The sequence below is a fragment of the Triticum urartu genome, chromosome 3 (genome assembly GCF_003073215.2).
Source record: "Triticum urartu cultivar G1812 chromosome 3, Tu2.1, whole genome shotgun sequence".
NCBI lineage: Eukaryota > Viridiplantae > Streptophyta > Magnoliopsida > Poales > Poaceae > Triticum > Triticum urartu.
The window spans coordinates 47,286,712-47,303,414 of NC_053024.1; positions in this window are offsets into that span (position 1 = coordinate 47,286,712).

The window sequence follows — 16,703 nt, forward strand, 5'->3', positions numbered from 1 at the left end:
CCACGAGGCTTTTGGAAAGTGCAAAAGGAAGTTTTGCGGAGACCAGAGGCTAGACGCCAGGAACCCTGGCATCTAGGGGGTAGATGCCGGGAACCCTGGTGTCTAGCCCTGGAGTCCGAGAAGGACTCTTGCCTTTCGGGTGAAACCGACTTTGAGGAGGCTTTTACTCCAAGTTTCGACCCCAGGGCTCAACATATAAATAGAGGGGTAGGGCTAGCACCAAAGACACATCAAGAAACACCAAGCCGTGTGCCGGCAACCCCGTCCCCTCTAGTTTATCCTCCGTCATAGTTTTCGTAGTGCTTAGGCGAAGCCCTGCGGAGATTGTTCTTCACCAACACCGTCACCACGCCGTCGTGCTGCCGGAACTCATCTACTACTTTGCCCCTCTTGCTAGATCGAGAAGGCGAGGACGTCACCGAGCCGAACGTGTGCAGAACTCGGAGGTGCCGTGCTTTCGGTACTTGGATTGGTCGGACGTGAAGACGTACGACTACATCAACCGCGTTGATATAACGCTTCCACGAACAGTCTACGAGGGTACGTAGACAACACACTCCCCTCTCGTTGCTATGCATCACCATGATCTTGCGTGTGCGTAGGAATTTTTTTGAAATTACTACGTTCCCCAACAGGTATGTAGGCCGGGGGCAGTGGGTGGGCCGGCCTGCTAGTGGCCACGTGGGCCAAATGGCCCAGGGAGGGTTCTTCTCTTTTTTTGTTTTATTGTTAGTTAGTTTGTTTTCCAGTTAACCTTTCTTTTAGAACCTTTTTTATTTCTAATTTCATTTAAAGCAGAACAGCTTTATTAAACACAAAACTTAAACCTAAATTATTAATAAAAATTAGGTTACTTCCATGATTAGTTTGGTAGTTAAATAATTTAGTTTAGTATTTTTATAATTCAAAAAGCATTTAGTTTATTGCTTTGATCACTGCTTTATTTATTTAAGGGCATTTAAATACTTAAAAAAGGTTTGCTCCATCACCAATATTAGTTAGGGATTATTTGCCACATGACGAACATTTTAGTTTTGACATTTGAAAACTTTTTAAAGTTTGAGTTGATTTTAAATTTGATTTTGAACGAGGTTTGAATCAACACGAGTTTATCAAATGTAACTGTGGTGACGTGGCATCATTAGTAGAGAGTTACTGTAGCTTAATTATCCGGGCGTCACAGAAATCCATCAAGGAATGCAGTTTTGACATCCATTTGCCAGATTTCATAAAATGCGGCAACTCCTAACATGATTCGAGCAGACTTTTAAGCATCGATACGAGTGAGAAAATCTCATCATAGTCAACACCTTGAACTTGTCGAAAACATTTTGCGACAATTCGAGCTTTGTAGATAGTAACACAACTATCAGCATCCGTCTTCCTATTGAAGATCCATTTATTCTTAATGACTCACCGATCATAGGGCAAGTCAATCAAAGTCCATACTTTGTTCTCATACATGGATCCCATCTCAGATTTCATGGCCTCAAGCCATTTTGCGGAATCTGGGCTCATCATCGCTTCCTCATAGTTCGTAGGTTCGCCATGGTCTAGTAACATGACTTCCAGAACAAGATTACCGTACCACTCTGGTGTGGACCGTACTCTGGTTGACCTACGAGGTTCGGTAGTAACTTGATCTGAAGTTTCATGATCATCATCATTAGCTTCCTCACTAGTTGGTGTAGGAATCACTGGAACTGATTTCTATGATGAACTACTTTCCAATTCGGGAGAAGGTAGAATTACCTCATCAAGTTCTACTTTCCTCCCACTCACTTCTTTCGAGAGAAACTTCTTCTCTAGAAAGGATCCATTCTTAGCAACGAAATAACTTGCCTTCGGATCTGCGATAGAAGGTGTACCCAACAGTTTCTTTTTGGGTATCCTATGAAGACGCACTACTCCGATTTTGGTTCGATGATGAGGACATCTCTTCTACTGTTACCCCCGCCGTGACTCCTACATCAGTTATTCCACTTGGTCCTATTACTAGAGTGTAACGCCCCGAGACCGATGTGCCAGGTGTCTTCCAGTTATTCGCTGTTGTTGCCTTGTCATTGCTTGCGTGTCATGCATTCCATATCATGTCATCATGTGCATTTCATTTGCATACATGTTCGTCTCATGCATCCGAGCATTTTCCCCGTTGTCCGTTTTGCAATCCGGCGCTCCGATGTCACCCGGTGCCCCTTTCTACCTCTTTTCGTGTGCAGGTGTTAAACGTTTTTGGATTGGACTGAGACTTGCCATGCGGCCTTGGTTTACTACCGGTAGACCGCCTGTCAAGTTTCGTGCCATTTGGACTTCGTTTGATGCTCCAACGGTTAACCGAGGGACCGAAAAGGCCTCGTGTGTGTTGCAGCCCAACACCCCTCCAATTTGGCCCAAAACCCACCTAAAACCTACTCCATCATCTCGGTCGTTCAATCACGACCGCGTGGCCGAAAACCGCACCTCATTTGGAGTTTCATAGCTCCCTCTACCTATAAATATGTGGCTCTCCCCGAATTTTCGCGCAGTCCAACCCTAGATCCAACTCCCTCCGCCCCCGGACATGTCCGCCCGCCAGTGGACGCGTCCATCTCGCCGGCCACATCACTCCAGCCAATCGGAGCGTGCCACATCATCCACCGCCGCCTCCCGCGCCAATTGCGACGTGCCACCTCAGCCGCGCCCCCTCCACCCGCCGAAGCCCGCTGGGGCCCGGGCAAGGCCCTCCCGGCCCATCTCGTCGCCGCGCGCTTCGCGGGCGCCCCCGCCCGAACCCCACCGGCCGCCTTCGCCCGTGGTCGTCGGACCTGCTCGCCGCGCCGCCACGCCATTCCACCGGCGACCGCGCCCCGCCGCCGTTCTGCACCGAGCTCCGCCGCCGCCGTCTCTTCCCGTGCGCCGCACGCCACCCGCTCCGGCCCCCGACTTCGCCGGCGACCAGCGCCTCCACTGCCGCCGGGAACGGATCCGACAGCCCCTGATCCGCCTGGATCCGGCCGGTCCCCGCCCCGCCTCGCCTCGGCTCTGCCACCTCGCCATCGTCGCCGGGCACCGCCGCCCCTGGCTCCCTCGATCCAGGAGGGATCGAGGAGGATGAAGATGTTGTGTGCGTTGACCCCGCATGCGCATCGTGGGCCTCCTCGCGGCCCATCTCCGCCCGAGGCCCAACACCCCACCAGCGCCGGCCTGCCTCACCGCCGATTCGGCCCAAACGCCGTTGACCACTGTTCACCCGAGGTCTATTTTTTCGTCTAAGTCCCAGATCTGCTATATTTTTATGCTGCCTTTGTCATGCCATAACTCTGCATCCGTAGCTCCGATTCGTGCGTGTAGCATATCAAAATGTTCGTCTCGACGAGTACATCATTTCACCTCATTGCAACATTTCCATTTGAGCTCATCTTGATGCCCAAAATGCTGTTGGAAGAAGGCTATGTGATGAATTTGTCAGATCTGTTTCAGCAAATGTCATTTTGTCATTTTTACCATGATTAATGTGTGCATGCTATGATCTTGAGCTCTACATGTGTTTTGTAGAATGCCATGCCATCTTTACAGGGGTGTATGCCATGTATTTTTGTGATCTTTTTGGTGACTAGCACAAGCATGCAAAGTAGCGTAATCGTTCATCCTGATTTCAGGGACTTAGAATTTCACTAAGTCCTTGTCCTGATTTTGTTGTTATGCCATATGTTCATGTTGTTTCCTAGTGATCCGTGCCTCTTTTGAGCATGATCAGTAAGAATGTTTTGTTAATATTGTGGTGCTCTATCCATCCATGTCTTTGTTTGCATTTATGGAGCACCCTAGCTTGAGTTAATCAAGTTCTACTTTTGCTATAAAATGATCCTAGCAGACTGTTGACATGTTTAGCGATTTTGCCGAGGATGTAGTTATTGATCCGTGTATGCTATGTTGTTGTTCTTGCCATGTCTAGCTTCTATGCCATGTCTTCTTGATGGGTGTATGCTTAGATTGTCATGCCATGCTTTGTAGTGAGTGCATCGAGCTCGTAAACATGCCTACTTGTTAATCTGTTTTGCATGCTCCAGTTTTTCACTAAGTCTGAATCTGTTTATGTTTTTGCTATGTTCTCATGCTTGCAATTGTATTTTCTTATCCCTTTTGGCTCAAGGTCACTAAGGGACTTTTGTTATGTGCTTTGAGCAGCTTCATGCCATGCCTTGCCTTGCCATGTTAAGTTCCTGTAGCTTGTAGTTTTCATCCTCTAAAGTGTGCTTCCTGATGATAAATTCCAGACTTGTGTTAATTTCACTAAGTCTGAAACCTGTTATCATTTGCACTTTTGCCATGCTTGTTTGAGCCTGTTAATGAGTGAATTAGCCGTAGCTCAGTGTTCATCTTTTGTCAAGCATCATGAGTGGATACCTGCCATGTATTGTATTGTTATGTTTGAGTGCTATAGCATATTTATCTCGATGCATTTAGATGGCAACTTGCTGTTTATCGCAGACCGGTGCCATATTTGTTTTGCTTGCCATTTCCAAACCGTGCATCCGATTCCGGTGATCTTTATATCGATTTCAACCGAAATCAACTCACCTTTCCAGTGGAACTCTTGTATTTCCATGTGGTGGCCAGTTTCAATCATTCCTTTCCAAATCATGCATATGCATCACATACCGCATCCCGCATATCATACCATGTTCGTGTGTTGGTTGTGTACTATGTTGTGTGCTTCTTTCCGGTGTTGCTTCTTTGGGTTGGTTCCTATAACGTCGCGTTTGTGAGGACCCGTTCGACTACATCCGTTTGTCTTCTTCATGGACTCGTTCTTCTTCCTTGCGGGATTTCAGGCAAGATGACCATACCCTCGAAATCACTTCTATCCTTGCGGGAACCCCTCGACAGTTCGCCTTGAATAAAACTCCTCCAGCAAGGCCCAACATTGGTTTTACCATTCTCCACCTAGCCTTTTCTTTCCCTTGGGTTCTGTAGACTCAAGGGTCATCTTTATTTTAACCCCCGTCGGGCCAGTGCTCCTCTGAGTGTTGGTCCAACTGAGCGATGTTCGGGGCTACCAGGGGCAACTCTGGGCTGGCCTACCCGACGCCTTACTCATTCGGTGTGCCCTGAGAATGAGATATGTGCAGCTCCTATCGGGATTTGTCAGCACATCTGGGTGGCTTTGCTGGACTTGTTTTACCATTATCGAGGATGTCTTGTAACCTGGATGCCGAGCCTGATCGGATTGTCTTGGTAGAAGGAATATCCTTCATTGACCGTGAGAGCTTGTGATGGGCTAAGTTGGGACACCCCTGCAGGGATTTGAACTTTTGAAAGCCGTGCTCGCGGTTATGGGCAGATGGGAATTTGTTAATATCCGGTTGTAGAAAACCTGAAGTTGATCTTAATTAAAATACATCAACCGCGTGTGTAACCGTGATAGTCTCTTTCCGGCGGAGTCCGGAAGTGAACACGGTGTTGGAGTTATGCTTGACGTAGGTTGCTCTAGGATCACTTCTTTTTCTTATATTCTCGACCGTGCTTTTGCCTTCTCTTCTCGCTCTCTTTTGCGTATAGGTTAGCCACCATATATGCTAGTCGCTTGCTGCAGCTCCACCTCATACCTTTACCTTACCTATAAGCTTAAATAGTCTTGATCGCGAGGGTGTGAGATTGCTGAGTCCCCATGACTCACAGATACTTCCAAAACCAGTTTGCAGGTGCCGATGTTAACGAGCAGGCGCCGCAACCAAGCTCAAGGAGGAGCTCGATGAAGATCTTGTCCTTTGTGTTGTTTCATTCTAGTTGATCAGTAGTGGAGTCCAGTTGGGGTCGACCGGGGATCTGTGTAGCATTTGGGGTAGTCTTCTTTATTTTGGTTCCGTAGTCGGACCTTGATTGTATCTGGATGATGTATTGCTTTATTCATGTATTGTGTGAAGTGGCGATTGTAAGCCAACTATGTATCTTTTCCCCTTTACTTATTTACATGGGTTGTGTGAAGATTACCTCACTTGCGACATTGCTTTCCATGCAGTTATGCCTCTAAGTCATGCTTCGACACGTGGGAGATATAGCCGCATCGAGGGCGTTACAAGTTGGTATCAGAGCCTTCCCCGACTTAGGAGCCTCCTGCTTGATCGAATCGCTGGCGTTGGTGAATCTAGAAAAATGTTTTGAGTCATTTAGGATAATATATATCAGAGAGTTAGGAATTCGTTTTACTCCTCAGTCCCTTCGTCACTCTGGTGAGGCATCCTGACGTAGAGTTTTGACTCTTCTCTTCTCAAGTTTCACTAAATTTTTTTTAGGATCATGCGGGTATCTTGGAATCGTTTTGATGGTTTTGTGATGAGAACATTGTTCTTGGTGCCTCCTGTCTTTTAGGGGTTGTGGCAGTGTCCCGGGGAGTTGAGCTCCGAGGTGTTGTCGTCACAATTTTATCGTTGCAATTCTGGAATACCTGAGTTTAGTTTCGCCGACATCGAAAATCTCTTTTATGCAGTTGTTGGTGAGATAATCTCAACGCCACCCAGTACTGGGGCGGGAGTTCGGGAGTATTGCCATAACTCGTATAACGGATACTTTTCGAAGGTTGAGGTAAACGATTTCCGAAGGTTTCTTGGTTATGTGTTGAAGGATGGATACAGCTGGATGTAGGATTTGCTAGATTTGGGTGAGATATTATGCTTCCCCTGTATCCCCAACACCTGATTGCATAACCGGAAAATTTCGGGAGTTTATAAGTGGGAATTCAAGTAGCTCTTAGGATTTCTTTCCGACGGATGTATGATATGAAATTGGGGTTCGACGTCTAGTGGTCCGCCTATCCACGGTTGGTTTTACAGTGGTCTCGTTGTGTCTTAAAGTGTCCTTGGCTTTGCCGACTCGGGGACGCTTCGTATGTCATGTGCACTGCCTTGTACATGATGGTGCTGTACGATCAAGCCCGTGTAGGCCCCACCACGAAAACTTCAGACGGAATCTCAATCATATGTTTGTTCCGGCTTATTCTGCAAGCCAACCCTTTGTTTTTGGTTTTGAGTTGTGGTATTCGAGTTGCTTCGAAGTCAAATGTTGATTCCATACCTTTCCTAAACGGTGTTCTCATACTCCTATGTGAATACCAAACCTTCATGATAATCGGGACTGTCATGTCAATCCTTTTCAACCGGTGTGCTTCTCTTCAAGTGGATCCGATCATTTCAATATCAGCAAGATCTATAACTAGTTCTTCTCAACGGTGTTGTCTTCATCCATTCCAAGTTGACTTTGTTTTTCTCACCCACCCACCCCTTTTCTTCAAGGACTCGGATTTCTTTATCAAGTATCTATCTTATGAATATGAAATCTCTCCATTTTTTTCTCCGTCAATGTTCTTATCCGGTGATTCTCAAGAAGATACTAACAGAACCTCAAGTTCATCATTCTTCATTCTTTTCATCTCCGGTGGATTCAAGTCAAGCTTTGTCGATCATACCCCTTTTTCCTCGTTTCAAATACCTTCTCATGCCGGTGCACCTCTTAATCATCCACTCCTTGCTATTCTTTTGTTCCAAAGTGCTCAAGATATCTCGAAGATTCATGTTTCTACTCTGCTTTCGTTCAAGATCTTTCGAGGATGTTATCTCATTCAAGCCATTTAATTCAACCGGCGCAATACTCTCTTTTAAATCATTTCAACGGTGTTTCTTTTGAGTGGGCCCTAACCCACATGTCTTTTCCCAGGATCTTACCCGACTCTTCAAAATTTTTCCGGAGTTATTCTCAAATTCTTTTCTAAAGTTTGACGTAAGAATGATTTATCATCAGTCAAATGTCTTTCTCCAAGATCGGTTAAATTCTTTTCATCGTTGGATCAACCTTTCTATTCGTCATCCTGGAGTATCTCAACGATTTTGGTGGTGTTGTTCTCGTCATTCTCGGATTTGAAGAGCAAAGAGGAGTTCCTCTTAAATCCTTACCCGTTCTTCCAAAGATCCATGGTTCTAATTTGTTGCCATCCTCTCATAATTGTTTTTATTGTGAGAATTCTTTTCACCCATCCGGAGCATTTCATGAGTTGTTTTCCATTTCTTCCCCCCGAAGCCCATCATTTAAGAAGACTTATTCATTCTCAGCCTTCAGCTATCTTTCTCTAAATCTTACAGGTGCATCATTCAAGTTTTCTCTTATTAGCTCGTGATTCTCTTCGTTCTCATGTTTCTAATTCTCTCAAGCATCTTCGTTCATTTGCAATTTCTTCCCGGTGTTTCATTATCTTTTATTCGTTCATTTCCAATCGTTATGGTGGTTCGTTCAAGATTCTCTTCCATGGTTATCATATTAATTCATTCGTTCTTGTCAATCCCACCGGTGGTTCGTTGAAGTCCTCCCCAAGTTTGTGCTATATCTATCTTAATCCTTTTTACGAGAATAAGTAGTATGCCAAATCCGTTGCTTGTCATCAATTTAATTGGTGAAGGATAAGCATAACATAATTCTTATTTTTGTTTCATCGAGTAAATTCAATTCCTTATTCCGGAGGTTCATCAAAATTCTTGAATTCTTTTGTTCATCTTTTCTTCCGGAGTTCCAAGTTTCCACTTTATCTCGTCGCAAAGGTCCATCTAAATCATTACAAGGTTTCACCTTGTGTCTTCAACTTCTCTTTCCTTTTGTTTGATCATCCTTTTATTACCGGAGTTCTTCATGGAGGCTCAACATGGTGGTTCATCAAGGATTTAATTCCTTCTCGAAGTGTTCATCGAGATTCTTTTCGGAGGAGATCAAGCATTCTTCATCTTGCATCCGGAGTGCAATACTTTCTACCATATCATTGGAGGTGGTATTATGTCATTCTTGTTAATTTGAGTTCATGTTTCATGATTCACATGTTGTTAAGAATGAGGTGTTTTAAATCCATCAATCTCGTCATTGGAGTTTTCTTGGGTTATATTTCACCTAAAGCTTTCCCTAAGGATTAATGCTATTAATGGTGATAATATATGATCCAAGTTCTTCATCTATCCTCCCGGTGAAATAGTTCTCTCGTCTCCTTGTTCATACCAATCAAATTCTTTTGCCGTGAGTGGCAGGTTGTCACCTCATATTTTGAGATGTATTCCATAAGACCATATCAAGCTTATTCTTTTCGTTGTTGGTTTTTTCCCAACAACTCCGTTCTAGCATTTGTTGTAAGTGTGCTCTCTCAAGATCTTGTTTCCCTTCGTTTATTCCATTCCATTCTTACAGTCGTTCCGGAGGCATTGCGATGTTGTTCTTTTCAACCATCATTTCATTTCGTCAAAGATCATGTTCTTTTCATGCCTATCCATTTAACCGGAGTGTGGTGCCATTCTGCTCAAGTTCTTTTCGCCAAATCAAGCCTTGCATCTCTTTTCAACCGGAGTGCTGTCTGAGATTTTTCTTACCCCTTGTTCCATTCATTCAATAGTTCCGAAGGCAGTGTGTTGTGATTTCATCAAGTATCTTCTCATCTTATCAAGTTCTTATTCAATTCCTTTTTCTTTTCAATCGGAGTGCGGCCGAAGTTCTTCTTCCTTGTTCCTCTTTTCTAACGGAGTGTTTTCAACTTCGTTCATCTCCGTTGTTTTCTATTCTCGAAATGGCTTAAACTTTTCAAGGTTCTTTGGTTTCACTCGTTTGCCAAAGGAGCAACTTAGTTTTACCTCTTCTCTTTCTATTCCGTTTTTTCCCTCCAGTGCCATTCTAGATCTCGGGACGAGATCCTCTTGTAGTGGTGGAGTGTTGTAATGCCCCGAGACCGATGTGCCAGGTGTCTTCCAGTTATTCGCTGTTGTTGCCTTGTCATTGCTTGCATGTCATGCATTCCATATCATGTCATCATGTGCATTTCATTTGCATACATGTTCTTCTCATGCATCCGAGCATTTTCCCCGTTGTCCGTTTTGCAATCCGGCGCTCCTATGTCACCCGGTGCCCCTTTCTACCACTTTTCGTGTGCGGGTGTTAAACGTTTTCGGATTGGACCGATACTTTCCATGCGGCCTTGGTTTACTACCGGTATACCGCCTGTCAAATTTCGCGCCATTTGGACTTCGTTTGATGCTCTTGTTGGAAATATGCCCTAGAGACAATAATAAATTAGTTATTATTATATATTTCCTTGTTCATGATAATCGTTTATTATCCATGCTAGAATTGTATTGATAGGAAACTCAGATACATGTGTGGATACATAGACAACACCATGTCCCTAGTAAGCCTCTAGTTGACTAGCTCGTTGATCAATAGATGGTTACGGTTTCCTGACCATGGACATTGGATGTCGTTGATAACGGGATCACATCATGAGGAGAATGATGTGATGGACAAGACCCAATCCTAAGCCTAGCACAAGATCATGTAGTTCGTATGCTAAAGCTTTTCTAATGTCAAGTATCATTTCCTTGGACCATGAGATTGTGTAACTCCCGGATACCGTAGGAGTGCTTTGGGTGTGCCAAACGTCACAACGTAACTGGGTGGCTATAAAGGTACACTACAGGTATCTCCGAAAGTGTCTGTTGGGTTGGCACGAATCGAGACTGGGATTTGTCACTCCGTGTAAACGGAGAGGTATCTTGGGCCCACTCGGTAGGACATCATCATAATGTGCACAATGTGATCAAGGAGTTGATCACGGGATGATGTGTTACAAAACGAGTAAAGAGACTTGCCGGTAACGAGATTGAACAAGGTATCGGGATACCGACGATCGAATCTCGGGCAAGTATCGTACCGATAGACAAAGGGAATTGTATACGAGATTGATTAAGTCCTTGACATCGTGGTTCATCCGATGAGATCATCATGGAACATGTGGGAGCCAACATGGGTATCCAGATCCCGCTGTTGGTTATTGACCGGAGAGTCATCTCGGTCATGTCTGCATGTCTCCCGAACCCGTAGGGTCTACACACTTAAGGTTCGGTGACGCTAGGGTTATAGAGATATTAGTATGCGGTAACCCGAAAGTTGTTCGGAGTCCCGGATGAGATCCCGGACGTCACGAGGAGTTCCGGAATGGTCCGGAGGTAAAGAATTATATATAGGAAGTGCTATTTCGGCCATCGGGACAAGTTTCGGGGTCACCGGTATTGTACCGGGACCACCGGAAGGGTCCCGGGGGTCCACCGGGTGGGGCCACCTGCCCCGGGGGGCCACATGGGCTGTAGGGGGTGCGCCTTGGCCTATATGGGCCAAGGGAACCAGCCCCAAGAGGCCCATGCGCCAAGAGAAGAGGGAAAGGAAGAGTCCTAAAGGGGGAAGGCACCTCCGAGGTGCCTTGGGGAGGAGGGACTCCTCCCTGGCCGCACCCTTCCTTGGAGGAAGGGCCAAAGGCTGCGCCCCCCTATCCCTTGGCCCTATATATAGTGGGGGAAGGGAGGGCAGCAACACCTAAGCCCTGGCGCCTCCCTCTCCCTCCCATGACACATCTCCCTCCTCCCGCAGCGCTTGGCGAAGCCCTGTTGGAATCCCGCTACTTCCACCACGCCGTCGTGCTACTGGATCTCTATCAATCTCTCCTTCCCCCTTGCTGGATCAAGAAGGAGGAGACTTCGCTGCTCCGTACGTGTGTTGAACGCGGAGGTGCCGTCCGTTCGGCGCTAGGATCATCGGTGATTTGGATCACGACGAGTACGACTCCATCAACCCCGTTCTCTTGAACGCTTCCGCGCGCGATCTACAAGGGTATGTAGATCCACTCCTCCCTCGTTGCTAGATGACTCCATAGATAGACCTTGGTGACACGTAGGGAAATTTTGAATTATTGCTACGTTCCCCAATAGTGGCATCATGAGCTAGGTCTATGCGTAGTTTCTATGCACGAGTAGAACACAAAGTAGTTGTGGGCGTTGATTTTGTTCAATATGCTTACCATTACTAGTCTAATCTTGATTCGACGGTATTGTGGGATGAAGCGGCCCGGACCGACCTTACACATACTCTTACGTGAGACTGGTTCCACCGACTGACATGCACTAGTTGCATAAGGTGGCTAGCGGGTGTCTGTCTCTCCCACTTTAATCGGATCGGATTCGATGAAAAGGGTCCTTATGAAGGGTAAATAGCAATTGGCATATCACGTTGTGGTTCTTGCGTAGGTAAGAAACGTTCTTGCTAGAAACCCATAGCAGCCACGTAAAACATGCAAACAACAATTAGAGGACGTCTAACTTGTTTTTGCAGGGTATGCTATGTGATGTGATATGGCCAAAAGGATGTGATGAATGATATATGTGATGTATGAGATTGATCATGTTCTTGTAATAGGAATCACGATTTGCATGTCGATGAGTATGACAACCGGCAGGAGCCATAGGAGTTGTCTTAATTTATTTATGACCTGCGTGTCAACATAAACGTCATGTAATTACTTTACTTTATTGCTAACCATTAGCTGTAGTAGTAGAAGTAATAGTTGACGAGACAACTTCATGAAGACACGATGATAGAGATCATGATGATGGAGATCATGGTGTCATGCCGGTGACGATGATGATCATGGAGCCCCGAAGATGGAGATCAAAAGGAGCAATATGATATTGGCCATATCATGTCACTATTTTATTGCATGTGATGTTTATCATGTTTATACATCTTATTTGCTTAGAACGACGGTAGTAAATAAGATGATCCCTCACTAAAATTTCAAGAAGGTGTTTCCCCTAACTGTGCACCGTTGCGAAAGTTCGTCGTTTCGAAGCACCACGTGATGATCGGGTGTGATAGATTCTAACGTTCACATACAACGGGTGTAAGACAGATTTACACACGCGAAACACTTAGGTTGACTTGACGAGCCTAGCATGTACAGACATGGCCTCGGAACACAAGAGACCGAAAGGTCGAGCATGAGTCGTATAGAAGATACGATCAACATGAAGATTTTCACCGATGTTGACTAGTCCGTCTCACGTGATGATCGGACACAGCCTAGTTGACTCGGATCATGTAATCACTTAGATGACTAGAGGGATGTCTATCTGAGTGGGAGTTCATAAGATGAACTTAATTATCCTGAACATAGTCAAAAGGTCTTCACAAATTATGTCGTGGCTCACGTTTCTGTTCTACTGTTTAGATATGTTCCTAGAGAAAATTTAGTTGAAAGTTGATAGTAGCAATTATGTGGACTAGGTCCGTAAACTGAGGATTGTCCTCATTGCTTCATAGAAGGATTATGTCCTTAATGCACCGCTCAGTGTGCTGAACCTCGAACGTCGTCTGTGGATGTTGCGAACGTCTGACATACACGTTTTGATGACTACATGATAGTTCAGTGCGTAATGCTAAATGGTTTAGAATTGAGGCACCAAAGACGTTTTTGAAACGTCACGAAACATATGAGATGTTTCGAGGGCTGAAATTGGGATTTCAGGCTCGTGCCCACGTCAAGAGGTATAAGACCTCCGACGATTTTCTTAGCCTGCAAACTAAAGGAGAAAAGCTCAATTGTTGAACTTGTGCTCAGATTGTCTGAGTACAACAATCGCTTGAATCGAGTGGGAGTTGATCTTCCAGATGAAATACTGATGGTTCTCCGAAGTCATTACCACCAAGCTGCTTGAGCTTCATGATGAACTATAATATATCAGGGACATATATGATGATCCTTGAGATATTCGTGATGTTTGACACCACAAAAGTAGAGATCAAGAAGGAGCATCAATTGTTGATGGTTGGTGAAACCACTAGTTTCAAGAAGGGCAAGGGCAAAAAAGGGATGCTTCATGAAACGGCAAATCAGCTGCTGCTCTAGTGAAGAAACCCAAGGTTGAACCCAAACCCGAGACTAAGTGCTTCTATAATAAAGGGAACAGCCACTGGAGCAGAATTACCCTAGATACTTGGTAGATGAGAAGGCTGGCAAAGTCGATAGAAGTATATTGGATATACATTGTGTTAATGTGTACTTTACTAGTACTCCTAGTAGCACCAGGGTATTAGATACCGGTTCGGTTGCTAAAGTGTTAGTAACTCGAAATAAAAGCTACGGAATAAATGAAGACTAGCTGAAGGTGAGCTGACGATATGTGTTGGAAGTGTTTCCAATGTTGATATGATCAAGCATCGCACGCTCCCTCTACCATCGAGATTGGTGTTTGCGTTGAGCATAGACATGATTGGATTATGTCTATCGCAATACGGTTATTCATTTAAGGAGAATAACGGTTACTCTGTTTATTTGAATAATACCTTCAATGGTCTTGCACCTAAAATGAATGATTCATTGAATCTCGATCATAGTGATACACATGTTCATGCCAAAAGATATAAGATAGTAATGATAGTACCACCTACTTGTGGCACTGCCACGTAAGTCATACCGGTATAAAACGCATGAAGAAGCTCCATGTTGATGGATCTTTTGGCTCACTCGTTTTTGAAAAGTTTGAGACATGCGAACCATGTCTATTGGTGTATATGCATGAAGAAACTCCATGCAGATGGACCGTTTGGACTCACTTGATTTTGAATCACTTGAGACATGCAAATCATACCACATGGGCAAGATGACTGAAAGCCTCGTTTTCAGTAAAATGGAACTAGAAAGCAACTTGTTGGAAGTAATACTTTTTGATGTGTGCAGTCCAACGAGTGCTGAGGCATGTAGTGGATATCGTTATGTTCTTACTTCACAGATGATTTGAGTAGATGTTGAGTACATTTACTTGATGAATCACGAGTCTGAATTATTGAAAGGTTCAAGTAATTTCAGGGTGAAGTTGAAAGATCGTCATGACAAGAGGATAAAATATCTATGATATGATCATAGAGATGAATATCTGAATTACGAGTTTGGCACAGAATTAAGACATTGTGGAAATTGTTTCACAACTAATACAGCCTGGAACACCATAGTGTGATGGTGTGTCCGAACATCATAACTGCACCCTATTGGATATGATGCATACCATGATGTCTCTTATCAAATTACCATGATAGTTCATGGGTTAGGCATTAGAGACAAACCGCATTCACTTTAAATAGGGCACCACGTAATTCCGATGAGATGACACCGTATGAACTATGGTTTAGAGAAACCTAAGCTGTCATTTCTTAAAAGTTTGGGGCTGCGACGCTTATGTGAAAAAGTTTCAGGCTGATAAGCTCGAACCCAAAGCGGATAAATGCATCTTCATAGGACACCCAAAATAGTTGGGTATACCTCCTGTCTCAGATCCGAAAGCAATAAGGGATTGTTTCTAGAATTGGGTCCTTTCTCGAGGAAAAGTTTCTCTCGAAAGAATTGAGTGGGAGGATGGTGGAGACTTGATGAGGTTATTGAACCGTCTCTTCAACTAGTGTGTGGCAGGGCACAGGAAGTTGTTCCTGTGGCACCTACACCAATTGAAGTGGAAGCTTATGATAGTGATCATGAAACTTCAGATCAAGTCACTACCAAACCTCCTAGGATGACAAGGATGCGTACTACTTCAGAGTGGTACGTAATCCTGTCTTGGAAGTCATGTTGCTAGACAACAATGAACCTACGAGCTATGGAGAAGCGATGGTGGGCCCGGATTCCGATAAATGGCTCGAGGCCATAAAATCCGAGAAAGGATCCATGTATGAAAACAAAGTGTAGACTTTGGCAGAACAACTCGATGGTCGTAAGGCTGTTGAGTGCAGATGGATTTTAAAAGGAAGACGGACAATGATGGTAAGTATCACCATTAAGAAAGCTCGACTTGTCGTTAAGATGTTTCCCGACAAGTTCAAGGAGTTGACTACGATGAGACTTTCTCACTCGTAGCGATGCTAAGAGTTTGTTGGAATTATATTAGCGATTACTGCATTATTTATGAAATCTTGCAGATAGGATGTCAAAACATTGTTTCTCGACGATTTTCTTGAGGAAAGGTTGTATGTGATACAACCGGAAGGTTTTGTCAATCCTGAAAGATGCTAATAAGTATGCAAAGCTCCAGCAATCCTTCTAAGGACTGGAGTAAGCATCTCGGAGTTGGAATGTACGCTTTGATGAGATGATCAAAGATTTTGGGTTTATACAAAGTTTATGAGAAACTTGTATTTCCAAAGAAGTGAGTGGGAGCACTATAGAATTTCTGATGAGTATATGTTGTTGACATATTATGGATCAGAAATGATGTAGAATTTCTGGAAAGCATATAGGGTTATTTGGAAAGTGTTTTTCAATGGAAAGCCTGGATTAAGCTACTTGAACATTGAGCATCAAGATCTATAAGGATAGATCAAAACGCTTAATGGTACTTTCAAATGAGCACATACCTTGACATGATCTTGAAGGTGTTCAAGATGGATCAGTCAAAGAAGGAGTTCTTGCCTGAGTTGTAAGGTATGAAGTTAAGACTTAAAGCTCGACCACGGCAGAAGAAAGAGGAAGGACGAAGGTCGTCCCCTATGCTTTTGTCATAGGCTCTCTACAGTATGCTATGCAGTGTGCCGCACCTGAAGTGTGCCTTGCCATGAGTCATTCAAGGGGTACAAGAGTGATCCAAGAATGGATCACAAGACAGCGGTCAAAGTTATCCTTAGTAACTAGTGGACTAAGGAATTTTCTCGATTATGGAGGTGGTAAAAGAGTTCGTCATAAAGGGTTACGCCGATGCAAACTTTGACACTAATCCAGATTATTCTGAGTAGTAAACTGGATTCGTATAGTAGAACAGTTATTTGGAATAGCTCCAAATGTAGTGTAGTAGTTGCATCTACAAGATGACATAGAAATTTGCGAAGTACATACG